This window comes from Canis lupus, chromosome 13, assembly GCF_011100685.1.
Source record: "Canis lupus familiaris isolate Mischka breed German Shepherd chromosome 13, alternate assembly UU_Cfam_GSD_1.0, whole genome shotgun sequence".
In the NCBI taxonomy this organism is placed as follows: Eukaryota; Metazoa; Chordata; class Mammalia; order Carnivora; family Canidae; genus Canis; species Canis lupus.
The window spans coordinates 48358681-48383887 of NC_049234.1; the positions used below are offsets into that span (position 1 = coordinate 48358681).

Here is a 25207-nt window from a genome sequence, read left to right on the forward strand (position 1 = left end):
GGGTAGCTCAGTCAGTTAAGCATCTTACTCTTGATTTTGGCTCAGGTCATGATCTCAGGGCCATGAGATTGAGCCACATGGCAGACTCCTGGCTGGGTGTGGAGCCTGCTTAAATTCTCTCTCTCCCTCCCTCTCTCTCTCTCTGACCCTCTCCCCAGGCCCAACTAATGCCCTACAAATAAATAAATAAATAAATACATAAATAAATAAATACATAAATAAACAAACAAACAAATAAAATCGTAAAAAAACCTTCCTGTGCAAAATCACAACCACCCATGGAATATTCCTTTGGGGGGTGGCTTTAAGTTATAATGTGCCCACCCAGCAGCCTCACACACCTAGGAGATGGCTCCCCTGAGGTCTCGAAAGAGGTAAAACTTCACTCAGATACACTAAATCCCAGGAATCTTCTTTTTTTAATAACAGGAATGCTATTTAGGCAAGCAATGCTTTCATTTACTGTAAGACTCCAAGATTATCCAAAGATTCTCATAAAATCAGAGATGCCCAAGGCCAGGGCTTTGCCAGTTAGCTACTCACATTTTAAAGGCAAAAGGAAGGAATCTGAGTCACTTTCGTTGTAAAAATAGAGTTTGCTGGAGGGAGGCCAGACACCTATTGTAATAATCAAGACACTGCTCTTTCGATGTTTGAGGGATAATGTCAAAATTCACACTAGCGATGTTTATTTTATTTTCTAAATCCTGTGAGAAGCCTTTCTCAGTGGCAGCAACCCAGTTTCCACAAAAGAGGGATTTAGGGCCAACCACCTGCTTGGAAGAGATTTGTCATAAAGCTACATTTATGTAACCAACACATTGTTTTTATTCATATCATATGATTATTTGTAATGTTTGGGAGAGTAGAAAGGAGGCTAAAATACTCCAAACTACCCTTTCATCATGCCACCACTGCCCATCAACAAATGTGGTGTATCTCACTGAGAGTAATTAACTACGAGGTTGGTAAATATTCCTGATAGGACATTAAGGCAGAGCTACTGGAAGGAAAAGTCACTATACCTGCGTGGTTTCATCCATGAATATCATCTTCCCATTTAATGGGATGATTTCTGCATCCAGGAATGAAATGAAAGAGTAAATGTCATTACCTGTGGGCATTACATTTAGTCCAAACTAACTGTGAGGGATATTTGAGGAGCACTGGGAGATCTCACATCATTTCTTTCCACCCCTCAAGCCCTCCCTGCCTGATGCTGAAAATTCCCACATTTTTCACTGTTTTGAGTGAAGGTATTAAAAGCTACTATGAAAATGCACATTTTATCTGGGAGGGGTAGCACATTGAGTCATTAATAATAACAATTATTCAAATGACTTCATCTAGTTATCCGGCCAGTTACTGGGCAGCTTCCAGAGTAATAGTAAAGATGCCTTTTGATCCTGGGGAGGAGGCCAGAGGACGTCTGTTTGAAAGACAGAGTCTGGGTGTGGGCCCAGGAAGACACTAAAAAGAAACTTACTGCTTCCCCCACCTCTTTTCTGAGACTGACCTGGTCTCATTGTTTCAGTGATTTGGGCTGAGATCATGAGAATTATTCTGCCTAAGTGCTTTATTGTACACTTCAGGCCATGTGAAAAGCATGGATGAAGTGTCTGGGTCACACATTCACTAACTATATGAACCTACATGTTTTACTTGAACTCTTAGAGCCTCAGTTTCTCATTTAAAAAGTGGAAAAATAGGGATCTCTGGGTGGTGCAGCAGTTTAGCGCCTGCCTTTGGCCCAGGGCACGACCCTGGAGACCCGGGATCGAATCCCACGTCGGGCTCCCGGTGCATGGAGCCTGCTTCTCCCTCTGCCTGTGTCTCTGCCTCTCTCTCTCTCTCTCTCTGTGTGTGTGTGTGTGTGACTATCATAAATAAATAACAAAATGAAATAAAATAAAATAAAATAAAATAAATAAAAAGTGGAAAAATAAATGGGTGTCACCTTAGAGAGCTCCTGTGAAAATCAAGTAAATTACTAAATGTGAGAGCAAATAAAAGGTTATTCAGAGAACCATGTTTGATCTAGCAATCACACTCCTTCGTATTTATTTACCCAAATGAGTTTAAAACTTATGTCCATATAAAAACCTGCACACAGGGATGCCTGGGTGGCTCAGTGGTTGAGCATCTGCCTACAGGTCAGGGTGTGATCCTGGAGTTCCAGAATCGAGTCCCACATCGGGCTCCCTGCATGGAGCCTGTTCTCCCTCTGCCGGTGTCTCTGCCTCTCTCTGTGTGTTTCTCATGAATAAATAAATAAAATCTTTAAAAAAAAGAAAAACCCTGCACACAAATTGGCAATTATGAAATTACCAATATATGGAAGCAACAAAGATGTTCTTCAGTAGGTAAAAGGATAAACCAAGTGGTCCATCCATATACAGTGGAATATTATTCAGCAATAAAAAAGAATGAGCTCTCAAGCCATATAAAGGCATGCAGGATCCTTTTTTTCTTAAGATTTTATTTATTTATTCATGACAGACAGAAAGAGAGAGAAAGAGAGAGAGAGGCAGAGACATAGGCAGAGGGAGAAGCAGGCTCCATGCAGGGAGCCCGACGTGGGACTTGATCCCAGGACTCCAGGATCACTCCCTGGGCCAAAGGCAGGCACCAAACTGCTGAGCCATCCAGAGATCCCTGACATGCAGGATCCTTAAACATACATCACTAAATGCAAGACACCAATCTAAAAAGGATACAAACTATAGGATTCCAACTATCTGACATTCTGGAAAAGGTAAAACTATGGAGATAGTGAAAAGACCAGTGGTTGTCAGAGGTTTGGAAGGTAAGAAGGATGAATAGAAAGAGCATGAGGGATTTTTAGGACAGTAAAACTACACTGTAGGACACTGTAAAAGTGGATACACATCATTACACATTTGTCAAAACCCACAGAATGTATAACACAAAGAATAAAACTTAACTACAGACTTTAGTTACTAATAATGTATGAAAGGACCATGTTACTTCTGATTAAAATCCTTCAGTAGCACCCAGCTAAAGCCCATGCTCTGCACAACAACATCCAAAGCCCTCCATTCAATGGTCTTGTACTCTACTTATCCTGGATAATTAGGAGTTCCTGAAATGAACTTCCATGTTCATCTGCTGGTTTTGCCCAACATCTACTTTTCCTTCTTCTGCTAATATTACTCATTTTCCTTCAGAAAACAACACCTAACTCACTCTAGAGAGACAGTTTGTTTGGGGCTGCCCTACCATACTCATATTCCAGGTTGGGAATGTGGTACAAGTCAGTCCAATCAGAGATAATCCAAAAGCTTCAGCTGGAACCACTGGGAAAAGCTCTACTGGGGCATCTCAGAGACTAGATTGAATCCTGAGCATTTGTGGTCATCTCTGCCACCTCATACAAAGATCCTGCCTACCAGAAGCCAAGAGAAAGAAAACAGAGTCTGGAGAAGGAAGAAGCCCAGGCTGAGGGGCAACCATCAAATGCTTGGATCCAGTTGATTCTGAAATTGGATCTGCATTTCCCACCCCATTAAAATATTAAATTACATAAGCCAATACATTTTGTCTTTATGCTTAAACCCATCTGAATTGGCCTTTTGTCATCTTACAACCATGAATCACACACAAGGAGGATGTTTTCCTGCGCTTCATCCTGCTCCTTCTCCTCACCACGCTCTATCGGTCCAACAAACACCTTTTATTTCTCTGAAAAAGATTCAGTTCTCTTTTTAAAAAAGATTTTATTTAGAGAGAGAGAGCACATGCTTATGCAAGGAGGGGAGGGGCAGTGGGAGAACGGGAGAGAGAGAATCTCAAGCAGACTCCCCACTGAGCACAGAGCCTGATGCAGGGCTCGATTTCACAACCCCAAGATCATGACCTGAGCTGAAATCAAGAGTCAGACACTTAACCAACTGAGCAGCCCAGATGCCCCAAGATTCAGTTCTAAGACCACCTCTATGCGCCTTCCTTAGAGCAGTCCCCAACTCCGCTCTAATTAGAAAAGGTCCCTCTCCCCCTAGGACCCCCACAATACCCGACTTCCAAACATCTCTTGTTTATACTAATTGGGCTTCATTGTGTGTTTGTTTCCACCAGTTGGATGTATCATAGCCACCTATACGCAGCACTTTCTGAATGCTTGTTGAATGGAAAGGCACTACCAGAACAGGACTTTGTGGGTAGAAGGGTGATACCAAAGAGAGGAAAAGAAAAAGCTGGAGAAACTGTAACCAAACATCTAGAAACTGAGTCTAAATAAGATTAAGGATGGGTAATATACAGGGCAAAAGTGATTTACACTCTTGATACATTCATTGCTCTGATAGGAGTCCTTGTTCTCTTCTTTTTTTTTTTTTTTTAAATTTTTTTTTAATTTTTATTTATTTATGATAGTTACAGAGAGAGAGAGAGAGGCAGAGACACAGGCAGAGGGAGAAGCAGGCTCCATGCACCGGGAGCCCGATGTGGGATTCGATCCCGGGTCTCCAGGATCGCGCCCTGGGCCAAAGGCAGGCGCCAAACCGCTGCGCCACCCAGGGATCCCCCTTGTTCTCTTCTTGCTCCCCTATCTCCAACACCCTGGGTCTTTTCACTTTATTTTTTGTTTTAAAAGCTCTCTGCTGTCCTTCGATATCTGTTCTCCTCTTCTCCCATAGAAATAGAAACCCAAATGGGTTGCTGTATACAAGGATTCCCAGAACTAAAAATACATTTCCCAGTGTCCTTTGCAACTAGATATGGCCATTGATCATTTTCTAGCCACTAGAATGTGAGCTGAAATGGTGCACACAACTTCTTAAAGAGCAAATGCTTGCTTTCTTCCCCATTTCTTTTTTCCCACAAGCGAGATGAGTGAGCCATTGTGGACTGTGAGGATGGGAACAACAGATGAAAGTAGGCCAGGTCCCTGAAGTCCTCATGCCAGCCTGGGCCATTACACCACAACAGTTATATGAGAGAAAAGACCAATTTCAAATTTATTTAAGCCACTGTGATTTGGGAGGGGTCTCCCTTTCAGTTGGTAAACTCGTGTCCTTATATAACTCAGGTACCCCTCCTTTTTTTCTCTCTTGTGGTTTTTCCCCCTCCTTTTGCTATGAATTGAAACTATTAGAGTTGGGTGTTCCCAGAAGTCAAAGCAGCAGTCACAAGTAAAATTCATAATGTTTCTCCATCTTGCAGTCTTTCAGCTGTCTTGAAGCAATCATATATATCCACTGCAAAAATTCCCATTGTTCTGCAAAACATACTGGTTTCAAAAGTATGTTTGCCTAAAATACATTGATGGCACCATCTTGTTTGGATACTAAAAAGCAACAAATCCCAGGTTGCTCATGACGACATACGTTTATGGTAGTTAAAAATTGAAAACACCCCAATTCTCAATGTAGAAATTATCAAGTAAATTTGAATATATACCTTATGTTTAATATAACATACTAGCTTTTAAAACTAACATTGATAAGGAATATTTAATGGTATGGGGGATGACTACAATGAAAAGAGAAAAAAATGCAGTATATAAAGTTGTATCATCTAAGGAACAGTATGATCTCAGTATGTAGAAAAGATTTGGAAAGAAAATAATACTCATGACAAAACCTGATCATGTATTAAATACTTACTGCATGCCAGGCACTGTGCCAGCCACTATACATGCATTTTCTCATTTAATCCCCAACACCATGATATAAGTACAACTAGTATTTCAATTTTATTAATGAGAAGACAGACTTGATGAAATTAAGCAACTTTCCCAAAATCTCACACAACACAAACTCAAGTGTATCTTATACCAAAGCTTATGCTCCTTAGACTGTGCTGCCAGCAAACTTTTCCATGAGATATTTGAAGGATTTTTTTAAAATACCTTTTGCTTTTCTTTAGTGCCTAAATTTTCTAAAAGTAGTATTATCTTTCCAATGTAAAAAACACAAATTTTTAAAGACATTGTTTTAAAAAAAGGAATGAGTGCCTGTATAAAAAATGGTTTGCTTTTTCCCAAATGTTTTTGTCAGAGTGGCACACCAGAACTTCAGAGAAGAGCCAGCCTAAGTGAGCTGACAGTTGAGTGGGTTTATAATTCTCAGGTTTCTTCATTTACCTTTCAACAAAGTCTCATCGCTAGTGATGCTACAAGTCAGTAGTACTTAACCTTTGGGAGGTCATGACTCCTCTGAGACTCTGTTGAAAGCCATGAACCCTCTTCCCAGGACAATGGGAGAGGCGTGTGCACACATCTGCCCACACTCACACATTTGGCACATGATTTCAGAAGATTGACAGATGCAACCGCACTCATGGATGTGCCCCCACTGCGGGGCCCCAAGCGACATCAGAAGTCAACTTTTGTCCGACTCATTGAAGCTCAGCTCTGTCTCTGGCATTGTCGTCTCCACAAGAAACCAGAAATGGCATCCTTGTTTGCCAAGACACCCTACCATCAGTAGGGATGTGCTCTGAGGTCTTTGATGGTGAGAAGATGGATTTCAGCAGATTTATCTACATTCTTGACTGATTCCCTGATAAGTATCTGGGGACAATCTTGAGGAAAACTAACAGGTTACATGGATATGAACTCATGAGGAAAGTCATGAAAACAATAGAAGGGTAACTCCCAGGAGTGTATCCTTTAACAGAAAATATTTTCAAATCTTTGATCTCAGTTGACACCCCCACTCCACCCCACCCCCATGCACACAGCCCTGTGAAGAGAGAGTCATTAGCCCTATTTTACATATAACCCACATCTCTGCTCTCAACTTTATCTAAAAAAGCTGACTCTATTTTGGCCAATTCCCAAACTTGATATAAACTCAGCCCCTTCACCATTCCTATAAGAAATCTCATTGATTTATTTAAGTATATCATAATTTTTCTAGAATTGTATTGAAGATTCATGGAGCGCCTGAAAGGGTCATCTCACACAGTACATATCTCTACAAAATCCCAGTTAGACCCCTCTGGTGTCTCTCCTATTCTACTCCTTAGATCTCCCCAAACACCCCCACAAACCCCCCTTCTCTTCTATATTACACAGCGTAGCTTTCTTCCTTTACATCAATAAAGGGCTTATTGATGCATCTTATCAACAAGCTAATGCATTAAATAATTGAGGGGGTTTTCTTTGAATTGTTTTTGTTTCTTAACTTGCCACCCAGTATCCACCTCCCCTTTCTGTGGTAATAGCCTTCATCTTTCTTTGGGGAGCCATTCTCCCCAGTTCTCAGTCCATGTGGTCCCAGAATAGCTGATACTATGATCCTATGACACTGCCCAAGCCAATCAGAGCCTCACATGGCCCTGGTCACAGTTACTGGTTTGGGAACAGATAAGTGACCCCTTATACACAAGAAAGCCCTATGAGACTTTCTCTGAGGCTGAGAGAGAGGATTTGATTCAGTCAGTTATGAAGCTGAGAGGATAAAAAATCAAGAGCTCCTGCCACCATCTTGCTATAAACGGAGCCTGAGACCAAAGGCACACACGAAGGATAGCTGAAAGATGGTATGAAACTGAGTCCTGATGGCATAATTTGGGCCTGTTGCCAGCAATATCTGAAGCCAATGTCTTTAGTGGGTTGAATGGTGGCCATAAAGATATATCTATATCCTAGTCCCTGGAACATGTAAATGCTACCTTATATGGCAAAAAGTGAATATTATCTTATATGGCAGAAAAATGTGATGAGGAACTTATCCAGGATTATCCAGGCTCTAAATGGAATCACATGCATTCCTATAAAGAGAGAGGAAGATTTGAGGCAGACCAAAGAAGAGAAAACACAGACACACAAAGAAGAAGCTGATATGAAGATGATGGCAGAGAGGGAAGTGACAGGGCTCTAATCACTCCAACTGTGGTTTTGACTGTGCTCCCAATCCTAAGGAACACCAACGATGCCAGGTAGCCACCAGAGACAAGAAGAGGTGGACCCCTAGAGCCTCTGGAAGGAGGACAGCCCTGCCAGCACCTGGATTTCAGACTTCCGGCCTCCAGAACTGTGAAATGAATTTCTGTTGTTTTACACCATTAATATCATAGCAATTTAGAAATTAATGCACCAGTCCCATCTCTGGACTTTTCATTTACTGAGCCAGTAACTTCCCTTTTTTCTTAGGCTATTTTAACTTGAGATTTTTTAATCACTTGTAGCAGACTTAAAAAAAAAAAAGATTTTATTTATTTGAGAGAGAGAAAGAGCATGAGCAAAGGGGTGGTACAGAGGGAGAGGGAGAATCAGGCTCCCCCCTGAGTGGGGAACAGGACATAAGTCTCAACCCCAGGACCCTGGAATCATGACCTAAGCCTGAAGGCAGACGCTTAACCAACTGAGCCACCCAGGCGCCCCTGTAGCAGACTTTTAAATGATACAGATGGTCTGTCCTTAAAAATGAATTTCCATACCAGCCATTAAAATAATAAACATTTTCTACATCTCATTACATACAAATGAGGAAACATTTCAAAGAGATGAGATTTTCTCAAGATGATATCACAAGTACACTCCAAACATCCCAAGTATAAAATCCAAGATATTATAACGTGACTCCAATCTAGTTCTCAGACTCCACGTGTCATGTTCTGCAGAATGTATTTTGCTCTAGTTAGTGAGCATCATAATGACCACACATATGGGTCCACCCGCAAACAATGATGCCGACACCAACATTATCCTCTTAAACTGCCAGCCCAAAAGAGTGAAGCACAAGGAACCACTGGAAGAGTTCTGGTCTACCCATTTTGTTAGAGCTGGTAAAATTCTAGGCTCAGATAAAGCCAAACCCACAGTACATTTCTCATTTGGGCCATGTCGCCTCAGGTGTTTTCACAGTTCCCTGCCCTGTATTGTGTTTTAAGCTTCTACACAAACCTTTATAGTAGGTATGGCAAGTTATATTCTTTTCCCTAGATGATCTCCATCTTCTATTTAGAGTTTCACTCTGAAGGGAGTATATGACGGTTAATTTTTTTAAAGATTTATTTATTTGAGAGAGCGAGTACATGGGTAGTGTGGGGGAAGGGGTGGAGGGAAAGCATCTCAAGCAGATTTCCTGCTGAGCGTGGATCCCAATGCAGGGCTCGATGTCACCATCCAGAGATCTTACTTGAGCTGAAATCAAGCGTTGGTTGCCCAACCAACTGAGCCACCCAGGCACCCTATGACGGTTAGTTTTATATTAACTTGGCCATGGGGTGCTCAGATATTTAGTTAAACATTACTTTGGTGTGTGTCTAGCAGGATGTTGTTGGATGAGATTAACATTTGAATCAGTTTGCCCTGTCCAATGCTGGAGGGCCTCATCCAGTCCATTCAAGGCCAGAGTAAGGGAGCATTCATTTTCTCTCTCTCTCTCTCTCTCTCTCTGTCTCTCTCTCTCAATCTCTGCCTGCTGTTTTTGAGTTAGGATATTAGTTTTCAGTTTCCCTCCCCCCCCCTCAGACTCAGATTCAGCCATCCTACTATTGGCTCTCCTGCTTCGGGGGCCTTGAATTGGACCTATTCCATCAGTTGTCCTCAGTCTAGATTTTTCTGCCTCCATAACTGTGAGTCAATTTCTTATAACAAATCTCTTGAATTATAGATCTAGACAGATAGACCAGTCCTATTGTTTCTGGTTCTGTATATATGCATACATATATCCTACATTGTTCCTCAGAAGCTTGGAGACAATTTATATATAGGTATCCCCAGCTTTTCAAAAGTTCACATTACGCCACTTCGCTTTTATGAAAGACCTACACTAGTACCTGTTTTTGCTAACTGAAAAAAATTCAGAGAGGATTTTTACTTTTACAGAAAAAGGCGAAAGGGGGATATAGCATTCAGCATTTGTTTTGCAGTGAGGTCGTATAGAGGCAGCATGCACCCCAAGCAGTGAGCAAGGATGGCCCTGCCAAGTTCCTTCCCCAGGAACTACATTCAGGATAATAGCATCAAGCCACCATAGTCTGTGAGCATCTGTGCTTCATCTGGATTTACTTTGTGCATCCGTTAGCAAGACGGGTGCTAAGGTACCAGAAAAGCCTAAGAGAGATCATTATTCAGGTCTGGGAATGCTCAAAAATATTTCCATATAAATTAATAGTCGTTATTTCTTTGCCTTAAGCCATTTTGGTTTACAAAAGTTTTCATGGAAACACTCTATCAGATAGCAGGAAGCCTGCATATGTAAGGCATGTACATCATTTCTGTCTACCACGTATATGGTACTAATAGAATTTTGAGTATCTCCCTGTGTAGACAGTCTGCTCCTTGCAACATCTCTTTTTAAATATATGATTCCTTCCAAAGGATTAAAAATATTTACATAGCACTACACAGTTTACAAAACTTCCATACCCTCGACCTTTATTTTAATCTGCATTTTCCATCTTCAGGCAAGGAGTATGAGGCTCGGAAATTGTAAGGGACTCACCCAGCCCCCACTATTAAAAATACCAGCTCTGGGGTCTTAGCCAAAATCTTCTGGAGCCGGAAGATCCTTGGACTGGTTGAAGGGAAGTGTTGATCTCAGGGAACAGAATGTGATACTTACCTTTTAAGGGGTTCCCTTGGTATCACCTCTATCACAGCCCTTGATCTGAATGTTAGATGTACTTGCATGACTATATATAACAGAAAAGACTGAAAAACTTTTATGCTTCTAGCCACTCTCTGGTTCCATAAAGAAGCTCAGCAATAAAGTCAAGGGGCCTTCATCGCTCATCCCTCCAGGCTTGCATTAGCCTAAAAGGCACTTTTCTGAGAATTCGGGAAGCTCTCAGGGCTTGAGGTACCTTGTGTCTTAAGGAGTTGGTAAGTGAAAACAAGGTGACCCCAGAGCCCACTGGCTCCCAGCGAGAGGTCTTTGCTGATGCCATTGACACTGAATTTTCCCACTCCGAGCCCCGTTCATTCTCTTCCCCCTCACTTTCAAATTCTCTGGCCTTTATCCTCTCTCATTATTTCTCCCCTTAAACCCCAATTTCCTTTGGGGAGGGCCCTTTCAAGGCCACAGCTAGGTGTGACATCCAGTTGGCTGGCCGGCCCAGATCCTGCCACACTCACCCTAGAATTTAGAGTTTTCTTCTGTAATCCCCACACAAGCATTTCAGTCTCAAACATTGAGTCCTCCCTTGAGAATGCCACCAAAATTACAAGTAAAATAAGAATCTTCCCTCCAACTAGCTAGTTAGCTTCCACAAGCTAGCCACTGACCCTTTCAGCTGATCTCCATTCTTGATGCCCTAATGAGGTCCAGTAGGGCCAGGGAACCACTACTTTGAGCCAATCAATCCAAAGATCTGATGGTGCTTTTTAAACAACCACCAATATGGGAAATAAGGCTTCATTGTTCACAAATTGCTGCCAGGAATCACAGGCCCCACTCATAAGGTGGCAGATTTCAGAAAGCACTTCCTCTCTGGTAGCGTGAAACCATCTATTCTAAATCAACCCGTTTCAATCATCACTTAATGTTCAGAGTCAATTAAACAAACTGTGGACCAAGAGAGGAAACAAGAGCAGCCAACTAGTCATGTTCACAGTAGAACTGAACTAATCAGAGCGTTTAATTCAACATTCCTCCTCACCACTTGTGAGAAGTATAGAGCATTTATCTTAGCCATAATAAAGAATATTTCTTTTGTGCTTATGAAAGAAAAACTGTCTCCAAGAATTTGGTGTGCAAAATGGACAGCCGAATGACTCTGGCTGCTTTGGGGAGCGGGGCAAGGAGGTATCTTTGTCTCCCCAGCTGGCACAGTCGAGAAGCTCAGGAAAAGAGCAAGGACACTGGACAGACATAGATAGGCTCATGAAATCTGAAGTCATCCCCTCCACCCAATCTGGCCTGTGTGGCTAGGCTTCTTCTCAGGGACCTCAGACCTCTTCTTAGGTCTATGTTTTGGGACAACAGTTGTGGAGAAGGTTTGTATTCTTGCCATTAGGGGCTCTTGATCCTTGTGCAAAGTAGGAGGTGTTCCTGAACAAACTGTGAGACTATTATGACATTGTCCTATCGCTCCAGAAGAGTGCAAGAGGCTTGTCTACCCTGAGGACCCACAGCACCTCAGGGTCTGAGGTCCCACTGAGCCAAGAGAGCCTCATACCTTAATGAGCTTTCAGTAGGCATGTGCAAGGAGTGACCATTTCATGCTAGGTTTCAACTAGAAGTTTAAAGATACACAGTTGACCCTTGAAAAACATGGGTTTGAACTGTGCGGGTCCACTTACATCCAGCTTTGGTTTTGTTTTGTTTTTTCAGTAAATACAGTACGTTACTCTAAATGTATATTCTCTCCCTTATGATTTTCTTAACATTTTCTTTTCTCTAGCTTACTTTATTGTAAAAATACAGAATATAATATATCTAACATAAGAAATATGTGTTGATCAACTGTTTATGTTAATGGCAAGGCTTCCACTCAGCAGTGTGCTATTAGTAGCTGTGTTTTGGAGGAGTCAAAGGTTATATGCAGATATTTTGATGGCATGGGTGTCGATGCCCCTAACTGCCTCCCCCCTGCATTGTTCATGGGCCAACTGTATTATATTCCAAATGAGCAATGTAGGAACACACTCATCAACAAAATATCAGAGGAAACAAGAGAAAATGATCTCTCTGAGCAGTTTAAAAAATGAGTATAGCAGACATTTATAAAATCTGGACAGAAGGCAGATATGCTTATATCTGAAAATGTATTTTCTTCAAGCTATATATTTCATCTTAGCAATGGTTGTCTCTGAGTAGAAGATAATTTTCTACTTCATACTCCCTTAAAATTTTTCAGGTTTTGAATAATGCATATGTAGTATTTTCATAATCTAAAAGTACATACATATTGTTCAGATGTTACAGTGCAGGTCTCCAGATCTAAAAAAAAAAATACAAAAAAAACCCCAAAAAATACAAAAAATAAAATAAAATAAAAAATAAAATAAAAAATATATAATAAAAAAAATAAATAAATAAAAATAAAATAAAATAAAAGACTGTGCATAGAATACACCTACCATAGAAAAACAACAAGGAAAAAGGGAGTGTGTGATCATTTTATAGCATCTCTGAAGAACTTCTAAATATAGCCTAATATTCCAGAGCTGGATCATGGATTGGGATACTATGAGAATTTTCAGTATAGGACCCAGAGCCCTGGGGCGAGGGGAGGTTGTGTATGGAACTCTGGACCTCACCACGATTCCAGCTATCTTCTCCAAACCCTATCTAGGGGTCCTGGGAAAGGGACTCCCCACTGCTCGATGAAGATGTAAGAACTCCTTAAGGAGGACATTTCTGCCATGAGAAGAAAAGCAGGGTGAAAATGCAAATTAATACAATAATGAAATATCCTTTTTATCCATCCCACCAGAATGGCATAATGTTTAATGTTTGAAAATATCAGGTGTTGATGAGGATTTGAGGAAATGTGTTTTCTTGCTCAGTACTGGCAGGAATATAAGTTGGTATAGGCATCTGGGAGGGCAGTTTGGATTACACTACTAATTCATTAACTATACATACCTAAACACGCACAACTGGGCCAAGTGCATACTTGATTATTGCACGAGTAACACAAACAATACTTTGCCAAAAATAGATACTTTTCAGGCAGCCTGTGATATCACAAAAGTATAAAAAGACTGTAAAAATTGTATTGTACAAAACTGGCAATCTACTGAAATGAAAGAATCCCAAGTGATGATGGTAAGAGATCTTTAGTTAACTGCCTTTTGAGAACAAGAGTTAAGTGGAGGATGGAAGCCAATCAACCAATTTTGTTATATTCAGATTCACAACATTATAGTATTTACCCTAGAGAAGCATCACTCAAATAAGAAGTCACTCATTGGAACACTGTTTGTATTGGGATGAAAATCACCTACTAGCCCGTTAGTAGGGAAGTACTTAAATTATCATGGCTTCATACTATGAAGCAGTCAAAGAATGAGTCACGTGTATATGTCCAGACATGATCCACGGCATGAATAAAATTTTTAAAACTAGCAACAGAATGATAAAAGCAGCAGTCATGTAAAAATAATAATCATATATGTTTATCTAGATAAATGTGTATAAATTGATTTTTAAAGTTCTAGGAAAATACATACTAAAGTGATAGCCATAGTTACATTTGAGGTTGGGAGAAGGGGATCAAATGAAACTTTAATTTGATCTGTAATATTCAACTTTTAGAATTTATGATGGAAATGTATTCATGTATTTCCTGTGCAGATAATATAAACAACATTTTTTTTAAAAATAGCTCTTAGAAAAACAGGCACAAACCCATGTAGTCTGTAACCACCAGGGACTTTACTTCTTTGGTGCTTTCCTTAAAAACTCTGAAAAAAAAAAAAAACACATTTAGCAAAAAAACAAACAAACAAAAAAAAGACTTCTAACTCTTGCTCTTAATTTCTTTTTAAATTTCCCCTGGTTATTTAGTAAAGGAAACTTCATACCTCAAGGAGAAGAAGGTGAGGAAGAGGGAGAGAAGATGAGAAGATGGAAAGAGAAGAGAGTGTGGAGGAGAGAGAGGGGAAGGTAAGATGGACAAAAGTAGAGAGAACTATACTCGCCTCCATTCCCTGTGAGAAAAAAGGGCTCCTACCTTAGAATCCTGACCCTCCCATGTAAGGGTTGTGTGAACGTGAGCAAGTGTCTCTATTTCTGGATCCTGCGTTTTCTCTTGTGCAGACAAGCGAGTGAGAAGGCCTAGGTAAGCACAACCGGGAGCAAGGCAGTGTACTTGGGCCTAGCAGGGCCATAGGGAGCTGCGAGCTTGAGGGGAAGGGGCTGGGGGGCTCTTCTACCTGCAATATGATTCATTCCATCTGATGGGGGCTGACCCACCTCCCATCTGTCATCAGACAAAGAAAAGAGAAGGAGAGATCACCAGCGAACCCAAACCTTCAATCTGCAGAAATTCGCAGACATAAGATGCATGGGTCCCATCGGTCATTGTTATCGTTAGACCACATTTGCAGCCCTTGATAATTTGCAAAGTGCCTTCCTTTCCATTACCTAATGTGATTCCCACCACAACTTGGTTAGGTTATCGGGCAGATAATATTTGCATTTCCAGAGAAGGAAATTGAGGCTCAGGGTAGCTAAGGGACTTGCCAAAATCACTCAGAAGTAGAGTGGGGATTCATTCAAAGGCAGTTCCATGTGGTTATGAAGCCTTACCTACTTCCCACGTCTGCTGCACCTCACCACTGGTCACCAGTAAGGTGAGCAATGAGCACAGGTGGAGCGGGGGAGGGGAGTGGGGAGCTGAGGGAGAGGCTAAGGCACCATCATTCCTGGATGATCCCCCTTCCCTATTTACCCCATGTCCCACTATCTACTTTGCAGCTACTCCAGAGAAAGGACAGCAGATACCAGGTTCCTTTGTGGGAAAATTCTCTCCCAATTCAACCTTGTACATTATCCAAAACCATCACGGTTGAATCTCCCTGTCTGCCCTAAGATAGCACTCATGTGGGGCTAGTCTGTCTGTCTACTTGATAAAGTTTTCCCTCTTTCTCCAACTTTCCATTCCTTTTCCAAACACACTACACGGGGAAATTCTCAGACTCCATATTTGTTTGGGCATCTTGGGAATCCTTGGAGGATATTCTGAGATCATGCTCTGTCCATGAATCTTTTTTTCCAAGACCCCCCTTCCAGTACCAGAAGCAGACTGTCCCTTAATCTTTAGGGATTGAAAATAGATTTTCCTTCTTCGTATGTGTGAAGTGAACTGTGACCACTTGGCTTAGGTGGCTTTGTTCCTGGCCAGCAACAAAAGAGGGGATTTGATGAGGAAAAAATCATTTGGGCTGGCTTTCAAGAACCCCATGAAAAGTTTTAAGATTTATGTGTTCTCAGATGCAGTCACACACGGATGAAAAAGAAAAAAGTAGGGGTACAGGGAGGGAGGAGGAAGAGGGGAAAAAAACAGAAGAAAAGAAAAAGGAAATCAAAAGAAAAGAATCCCCTTTATATCCGGAATTGCTGACATTTAAAAAACAATATATTTTTTTTTTCCTACTGTGAACCTTGAGCAAGGCACCCAAGTCAGGACCTACAAAAGTCAGCCCAGAGGCAAGTTTCCACAGTGTCTCTTTGCTTCAATAATATGCTAAAGTAGTTATAAATCCTTTGTCTGAGAGATAGGAAGGAAAGACAGATTTTTCATCCAGGCGACTAGGATAAGATAGGAAGCCAAGTACCATAATGTCTTCATAAGCCCTTCAACAAGATTACTTAACAGACTGGTTTTTCCTGCCAAAGCAAAGTAAAGAACTAAAGCAGTTTGCTGCATAAGTTAGATGAACTTGGCCCAATTCCATCAAAAGATGGAGAATTGGGGGAATTGGGGGGAGTAGACTTTCTTTGTCTGAGGAGTAGCCTCACTTCTGTGTTCCATTTGTCACTGGATATCAGGTTCCCTTAAAAAGCAAAGTAAGCAGGCATGGATGTAGCTTATTGATAATTCTCTTATTCTACAAAATTAGCATTATTGAGTATTAAGTTATGCTAGGACTTTGCATATATCATCTCACTTAAGTCTTATGATGTATCCTCAGGAAAAAAAAATGTACCAACCTGATTTTCAGGTGAGGAAATTGATATTGAGGATTTGAGCTGAATTCTTTCACACACACACACACACACACACACAGACACACACACACCATTTTGTATTATATGTATCAAAAAGAGATCATATAAAAACTGCTGGGAAATCCATGCATAATAGAATATAATGAATAAATTTTTACAATATCATGTGGAAGGAATTTATATTATGATGTGAGTTGTCAGAAATCATATTGTGAATTCAACCTTTCCTATTCATTCTTTTTTTTATTTAAAATCAATTAATTAAAAAAAATAATAAAATAAAATAATAAAATAAATTAATTAGCATATAGTATATTTTGTATACTATATTAGCAATATATTTTATTGTATATTTTAATATGTACTATATTAAAATAAAATTAATTAATTAGCATATAGTATATTTTGCAGGTAGAGTTTAGTGATTCATCATTTGAATATAACACCCAGGGCTCATTACATCACTTGCCCTCCTTAATGCCCATCACCTAGTTACCCCATTCCCCCACCCCCTCCCCTCTAGTGACCCTCAGTTTGTCTCCTAGAGTTAAGAGTCTCTTATAGCTTGTCTCCCTCTCTGATTTATTTTTCCTTTCCTGATTTATTTCCCTTTCCCTATGTTCATCTGTTTTGTTTCTCAAATTCCACATATGACTGAAATAATATATTTGTCTTCCTCTGACTGACTTATTTGACTTAGCATAATACCCTCTAGTTCCATCCATGTCATTGCAAATGGCAAGATTTAATTCTTTTTGATGGTTGAGTAGTATTCCAGTGTGTGTATATACCACCTCTTCTCTGTCCATTCATCTGTCAATGGACACCTGGGCTCCTTCCATAATTTGGCTGTAGTGGACTTTGCTGCTATAAAAGTTGGAGTGCAAATGCCCCTTTGGATCATTACATTTATATCTTTAGAGTAAATACCTAGTAGTGCAATTGCTACGTCATAGGATAGCTCTATTTTTAACTTGTCAACTTTTTGAGGAATCTCCATACTGTTTTCCAGAGTGGCTGCACCAGTCTGCATTCCCAGCAAAGTGTTAACAGGGTTCCCCTTTCTCCACATCCTTGTCAACATTCCTGACTTATTAATTTTAGCCATTTTTACTGGCGTGATGTGGTATCTTGTTGTGGTTTTTAATTTGTATTTTCCTGATGCTGAATGACATTGAGCATTTTTTTCATGTGTCATTTGGCCATTTATATATCTTCCTTGGAGAAATGTCAGTTCGCATCTTGTAGATGTAGAAATAAGAGTTTCAATGACTTGGCCTGGGTTGTCACTAGAGACTCATGAGCACTAAGACCAAAGTACCTGAAATTTTGACTCTCTGATCTTATTTTAAATATTTTAGCTTTTATCATTATAAAATGCAACCCCTTTCCCCATCTTGGATATTGTAGACTATTGTTTTTATTGACTATCTTGTCAACTGGTCAGCAAATTCAGAGACAGAGGGAAAGAGCTTCTTAAATGTAGTGTAGTAGTTATGGAAATGAACTTTAGGGTTCAACAGACTAGATTTGAATTCATGCTTTACCTCTTTAAATTTTTTTTTAGGATTTATTTTAGAGAGACCAGTGAGGTGGTAGAGAATCTCAAGCAGACTCTGCTGAGCATGGAGCCCAATGTGGGGCTTCATCTCACAACCCATGAGATCATGACATGAGCCAAAACCAAGAGTTGAATCCCCAGAGCACCCATTTCCTCTCTTGAAATGTGGGGATAATGAAAGTATCTATCTTACTGGTTTACTGTGAAGATGAGTTAACACATTTTTTTTTTTGAGTTAACACATCTGTTTGGGTTTTTTTTTTTAAGATTTTATTTATTTATTCATGAGAGACACAGAGCGAGGCAGAGACATAGGCAGAGGGAGTAACAGGCTCCCTGAGGGAAGCCCAATGGGGACTCGATTCCAGGACCCCGGGATCACAACCTGAGCCAAAGGTAGATGCTCAACTGCTGAGCCACCCAAGTTAACACATTTAAATCCCTTGTTCACCATATCTGACATATTTTTGTTATCATTAGAGACATGCTCAAAAGAAATAAATCTTTCAAAAAAAAATTGAAGATTGGTCATATCTTCTTAAAACTAAGCCTGAGTATTAAAATATTCTTCCAGGGACTCCTGCGTGGCTCAGTGGTTGAGCATCTGCCTTTGGCCCAGGGCATGATCCCAGGGACCTGGGATCTGGTCCTGCATCGGGCTCCCCACAGAGATCCTGCTTCTCTCTCTGCCTGTGTCTCTGCCTCTCTCTGTGTGTCTCTCATGAATAAATAAATAAAATCTTTTTAAAAAATAAATAAAATTATTCTTCCAGAAAATGTAAAGTCTCAAATATAGTATGGCTGAAGCATAGACAAAATTACAGAGTTGAAATGGAAAAGTAACCTTTGTATTTATCATTTCCCTTTCAGAAAACTCAACACGTAAATCACCAATGGAAAGTACCAGTCATCCAGTATTAGATAAAACTGAAGGAGAAATATTTTCCTCCTCTTGGTAAAACAACCATGTCACAAAGTTACTATTTAAATCATCAATTATTTAAAGTCAGTAATTCTCCTATTTTCACTTGTGCTCTATTAAATAGTTGGTCACCACCATATCATGTCTTAATATATTATATAATCAGACATCAATCCTCTATAGCTCATCCTCCTAAGAGTGGAAAACAGTGATTTTATGTATTTCTCCTATAATTTACTTTGGCATAATTAACAATAACTTTGTAGGCTTTAGTTATTGGACAACGTTACAGAGAATATAATACGCTTACATTAATATGCCCTGGAAACATAAATTATGGAATGAATGAAGAGAAGGAACTAAACGAGTAAATAACGTTAAGTGGCCTCTGTAGCGCTCTCACGCAAGCAAAAACACGTTTTCAAGGACGAAACAAAGAACATCAGCGCCACCTGGAGGAAGGAGTCTATTTGACTTAGAAAGTAGACCTGAATTTTGGGAAAATGCGGGGAAATGGGCAACAGAGATGGTCTAGCCCTGTGTGGTCCCTACATGGTAGCAGGCATCTGGCTATTGAGCACTTGAAATATGCTAGTTCAAATTGAGATGTGCACACACCAGATTTCAAAGAATTAATGCGGAAAAAATATTAAGTATCTCATTCATAATTTTACATTGATGATGGTACAATATTTTTTATTATATCAAGTTAAAATGTTACCACAATTAATTTTACCTACTTGTTTTTACCTTTTTAATGTAGCTTCTAGACATTTAAAATTATACACGTAGTTCACATTATCTTTCCATCAGACAAGGCTGATCTCACCTTCACCGCTCAGAATGTGGGCCAAGGATCAGCAGCACGGGTGTTCATTACGGGAGAGCTTGCTAGAAATGCAGGTTTTCAGACCCCTATCCCCCACCTACTGAGTAGGAATCTACATTTTAGCAAAATCCCCAGGTGATTCCTATATATTAAATTTGAGACTTTTTGATACAATCCAGCCCCTTTGCTTTACAAATGAGCAAACTGAGACCCAAAGTGGTAATGTGGCTTGTTCATGGTTATTCAGTTGGCTGCCCCAAGACCTGATTCCCTGGTGGTCTTGAAACTGCCAATGATCGCACCCAACATGGTATCTTCCTGCAGACCTTTCCCTCTCAGAGTAAAGATAAAACAGATTGCTACTTCACTAGCAGAAAACAAAGTATCATTGTAAGTATATGAGACTTTATGGTGTCTTCAGGGATATTTATAACAGAATTCTAAGGTATTCTTGAGCACTTGTACAAGAAAGTCACCATAAGTCACTACACAAGAACATTCAAAACCTGTACCTAAATCATTCCTACAATTAACATCCTATCACCACGGAAAAAAAAAGGCCGGAGTCTGGAATCAATAATGTGCATTCCAATCACTGAGTCACTAAGAACAATTTTTTTCTTTTCAAATTTTATATTAGCTAAATCCAAAGTTTACATCAGTATTCACTCTTTGCACTGTACAGTTCTATGGATTGTGTCAAATGCATGTCATATATCCACTATGACAGCATGATACGAGTGGTGTCATCACCCTAAAAATTCCCTGTGCATCACCTATTCATCCCTACCTACTCACCTGCCAAGCCCCTGGCAACCACTTTTTTTTTTTTTTACACTTTACAGTTGTCTTTTCCAGAATAATGTAATATGGTTAAAATCATAGAGTCTGTAGCCTTCTCAGTAGATAGGCTTCCACTTCGCAATATTCATTTCTGATCCACCCATGTCTTTGGGAGGCTCGATAACATGTTTCTTTTTATTACTAATCTATATGCAATTGTATGGATGTATCATGGTTTGTTCATTCACTCACCTACTGAGAGACAGCTTGATTGCATTCAGTTTTTAGAAAAATAGCGTAACTCCTATCCTTGTTCCTCCATAGGTTTTTAAGACTTTTTTCTCTCTTTCGTTTTCTGCAACATTAATCCAATATGGTTAGGTGTAGATTTTTTGGTACTTATCTTGCTGGTATTCTCTGAGCTTTCTGAATCTGTGGTTTGGGATCTGTTGTTAATTTTGAAAATTCTCAGCCATTATTATTAGATATTTTTGCTGCTCGTTTCTCCTCCTGCTCCCTCTGATATTCCCGTTAAGCATAGATCACCTTATTAGTGATTGCCCCCACAGTTCTTTGATATTCTGCTCAACTTTTCCATTCTCATTTTTGTTTGTATTTCAGTCTAGGAAGTTTCTATTGAAATATACTCAAACTCACTGATTCTCTCCTTAGCCACGTCCATTTTAGTGATCAGCTGTTTAGACGTATTCATTTCTGTTACACTGGTTTTTTGTTTGTCTTACAGCATTTCTTTTGAATTGTCCATCTCCCTGCTTCACTTACCCATCTGGTCTTGCATGTTGCCCACTTTCTTTTCATTAGAGACCATAAAACATAGTTATTTTAAATTCCTGATCTTTGGGAATTTAATTTCCAAAATCTCTGCCATATCTGAATCTTGTTGTAATGCTTGCTTTGTCTCTTCACACTGTTTTTTCTTGTCTTTCAGCACGCCTAGTAATTTTCTGTTGAAAGACACATGTGATGTTCAAAGAACAGGAATTGAGGAAAGACCATTAGTTGAGGTTTTATGTTTATCTTGCTAGGAGTCAGGCCAGGTCTACATGTGAGCTTTCCTTCCCGGCTTTTACTGAGTCACTAGTGTATACTGCCCACTGCAAGGTTACATCCTTGCAAATGGCCAAGAACTGTGTAAAGGAGACAGATCCCTTTAGGATAAGAAGGAAGGTAGAAGAAGGAGTTTCAGTTTATAACCCAGCTCCTCGCAGGACAGTCTTACTCATTCTCTGAATGTCCAGCTCTTCACAGTATATTTAGCACACAGAAGGACTTTGAATAATATGTGTTGAAAGAACAGATTAGTTTCTGTTGATCAGGTTCTATACTTAAGGAAATGTTCCCTTCTTTACATTAGCTGGTAACACTATACAGAAATTCAGGAAAATGCTTTAAAAAGTATCACTTTCTTGATGGGATGAGCGCTGAGTGTTATACTGTATGTTGGCAAATAGAATTTCAATAAGAAAAATAAAAAATAAAGTTAGTAGTGCCTTTATGTCAAAATTGCTTTGCAATTAAACACATTGTTAAAAGAAACACAAATAGATACTAGTTTTTGGTGGTGAGAACGTAATTCATTGCATAGAAAGAGGAGGTTCCAGGTAAAATAATATTAGCAAAGAATTCCAAGGAGTAGATGTGGTTAAAATATTTTCCACTTATTTTTGTGAAGGTTTTTACTAAGATGAATCAAACCTAATCAATTTCCAGTGCTCTATGCATATGACCCAAATGCTTTCTCTCATAAGCCATTATTCTTTTGTATGCCAACTGGAAAATGTAGATTGAACTTAGGAAATGAATTTCTGTGTCATTTGAATTGAATATACTGAGTGGAATAGGAAGCACAGTAACAAAATGAATTTTTTTTAATGATGTAAGTCATATAGGAAGGAAAGTTTAACTCCCACTCTCTTCCTTTCAATTGTCCCATTTCCTCATGTTTTATCCATTACTCATGTCAGGTTTTGTTATTAACCTAAATAAAATAATAGGACATCAACCCTGCTTATTGTATGTAATAGTGAACAGATGGCTGGTTGCATATAATTATTGGAATGTAATAATAATGAAAATGATATGCAAAAATATTAATTTCAATACCACTTAATGTGGCACTCAAGTATGCACTGCCTTTCATTTCTTGTACTGATGTCTTGAATAGATATGGAATGATTCACTATTCAATCATTCAACAATATACATTGAGTACCTATATGGCAGGCAGTGACATGGGCACTATAAAAATAGGGAGTAAAACAATTGCTGCCCCCCTCCATGCATTTATTTTGGTGGCTAAGGACAGACAATAAACACATAAATGATGGGATACATGGAATGTCAGATTGTAACAAATATTGTGGAGATATGGGGAGAGGGAGTGCAAAGGAGGAAGGTACTATTTTATATAGGGTGGTGTCTTAATTTTGAGTGGGAGCCAAAAGAATCACTGGAAGTAGTCATGCAGTTAACTGGGGGAGAGCTGCTTGGTCAAATGGAACAAAAATACAAAGGCCATAAGGCAGGAGCATGCTTAGCAGTTTGAGGAGCAACACAGAGGCCAGTGTGAAGGGAGTGTGGGGTAGAGGGACATGGCAAGAGGAGTAGGAGATGAAGTCAGAGAGGTAGCAGGGGCCAGATCAGGGAGGACTGAGTAGGCCCTTGTAAGGATTTTTGATGTTCCTCTAAGTACAAGGAAAGCCACTAGAGAGTTTAGCAGATGCGAAACATGATCTGACTTAGCCTTGAGAAGAAATCACTTCAGCTTCTGTGAGGGAAATAGACCTTAGGGACTAAGGCAGAAATGGGAGTTAGAAGATTATTTTAACAATCCAGGCAGGAAGTGACGGGGACATGAACAAGAATGATAGTCCTGGAGATACTGAAATGGTATCAAATTCTAGACATAGTTTGAAGGTTAACCTAGCAGGATTTTCAGGTGGATTAGATGTGGTGTATGAGATGACAAGATAAGGCCAAGATTTTTGAGGAATGGAGATAACCAGCTCCTGGGAAAACTGAGACATGAGTAGATTTTTTGTGAGGAAAAGAAGGGAGAGAGGGAAGATCAGAAATTGCTTTTAGAGATGAATTTAAGATGACTTTTAAATATTCATTTTTAAAATTAGGTAGACTAGAATGATTCAAGGGGAAGGTTGAGGCCTTGGAATTATTTCAGTCCCTGAAGCACGAGATCACTGGAGAAGTGAGTGGAAATGGAACTGAGAAGAGTTTCAGGACTGAGCCTTGGGATATCCAACCCTCAAAGGGGCTGATCTGATTGTTGTCCAGCTGCTCAGATGTTTCATGTTGTGTCCCCCCCACCCCACCCACCCGACCATAAATGCCCGCTCCCCGAGGCTATAGCCCAGTATTTCTAATCCCCACTATGCACTGTGCCCATAGTTGGTGCTCAATAGTTGGTGTATGAGTGAACAGAGGAATGTACCACGCAATGTTTAGAGGGGTTACCAAGATAAAGGAAGAAAAAGTAAGGGGGGGACCATACTGGCTACATTTCTCCAGTCCTCATCACTCACTTCTTCCCATGGGAGAAAAAATGGTTTACCTGCTTAATGAACTTGGGAAAGGGAATTGAGACTGAGAGGCTCAGCAGACTCTGGGCTCTCACCTCTCACCAAGACTGCTGTTTGAGGGCGAGGAGAGGGGGAGGTGGTGATAAATTATACTCACCCCTCAAATCTCAATGCATTGTTCTGTGTCTTTTGTTTCCTTCCACTGACCATACTGTTCTCAAGGTTCACCCGAGTCGTCACAGCACATATTGGCCCTTCATTCATTTTTATGGCCAAATATAATTCCATTGTATGGATATACCACCTTTTGCTTATGCATTCATCCACTGACAGATATTTCTATTTTTTCCATCTTTGGCTATTCTTAAGAATGCTGCTGTAAACATTCACGTACAAGCTTCCTTGTGGGCATACGTTTTTAATTCTTGTGATTCTACGCCTAGCAGTACAATTGCTAGACCACGTGGTACCTCCATGTTTCACTTTTTTGAGGAATTCCCAGACTGTTTTTCAATGTGCACCATTTCCCATTCCCCCTAGTAGTGTGTGAGGGTTCTAATTTCTCCACACTTGTTATTATCTGATTGTAGTTGTACCACTGGGTGTGAAGTGCATCTCACTGAGGTTTGGGTTTGGATTTTTGCTGATAGATAACGACGTTGAGGTCTTCTGCTATGCGTATTGGCCATTTGTATACTTCCCTTTGTCCCTTTCCCCACTACATACAGTTTGAATCCTACTTATATTGTATTGGTGGACCTTATGTTTTTATTTTTATTTTTTTATGATTTTATTTATTCATGAGAGAGAGAGGCAGAGACATAGGCAGAGGGAGAAGCAAGCTCCCTATGGGGAGACCGATGCAGGACTTGATCCCGGGACTCTGGGATCACACCCTGAGCTGAAGGCAGCCACGCAGGCGTCCTGACCTTACATTTTTTTTAATATTAACTTGAGGCT

The 25207-nt window shown here is 40.0% G+C and overlaps 1 long non-coding RNA gene across 1 annotated transcript in view; it reads right to left on the bottom strand.

Moving 5' to 3' along the window:
* Positions 1–25207, bottom strand: part of LOC111098619 — a 123432-nt gene that overhangs the window by 92595 nt on the left and 5630 nt on the right. Inside the window, exon 2 of the long non-coding RNA XR_005369027.1 lies at positions 14271–14326. This is a non-coding gene — a long non-coding RNA (uncharacterized LOC111098619). The remainder of the gene's footprint in view (positions 1–14270; positions 14327–25207) is intronic.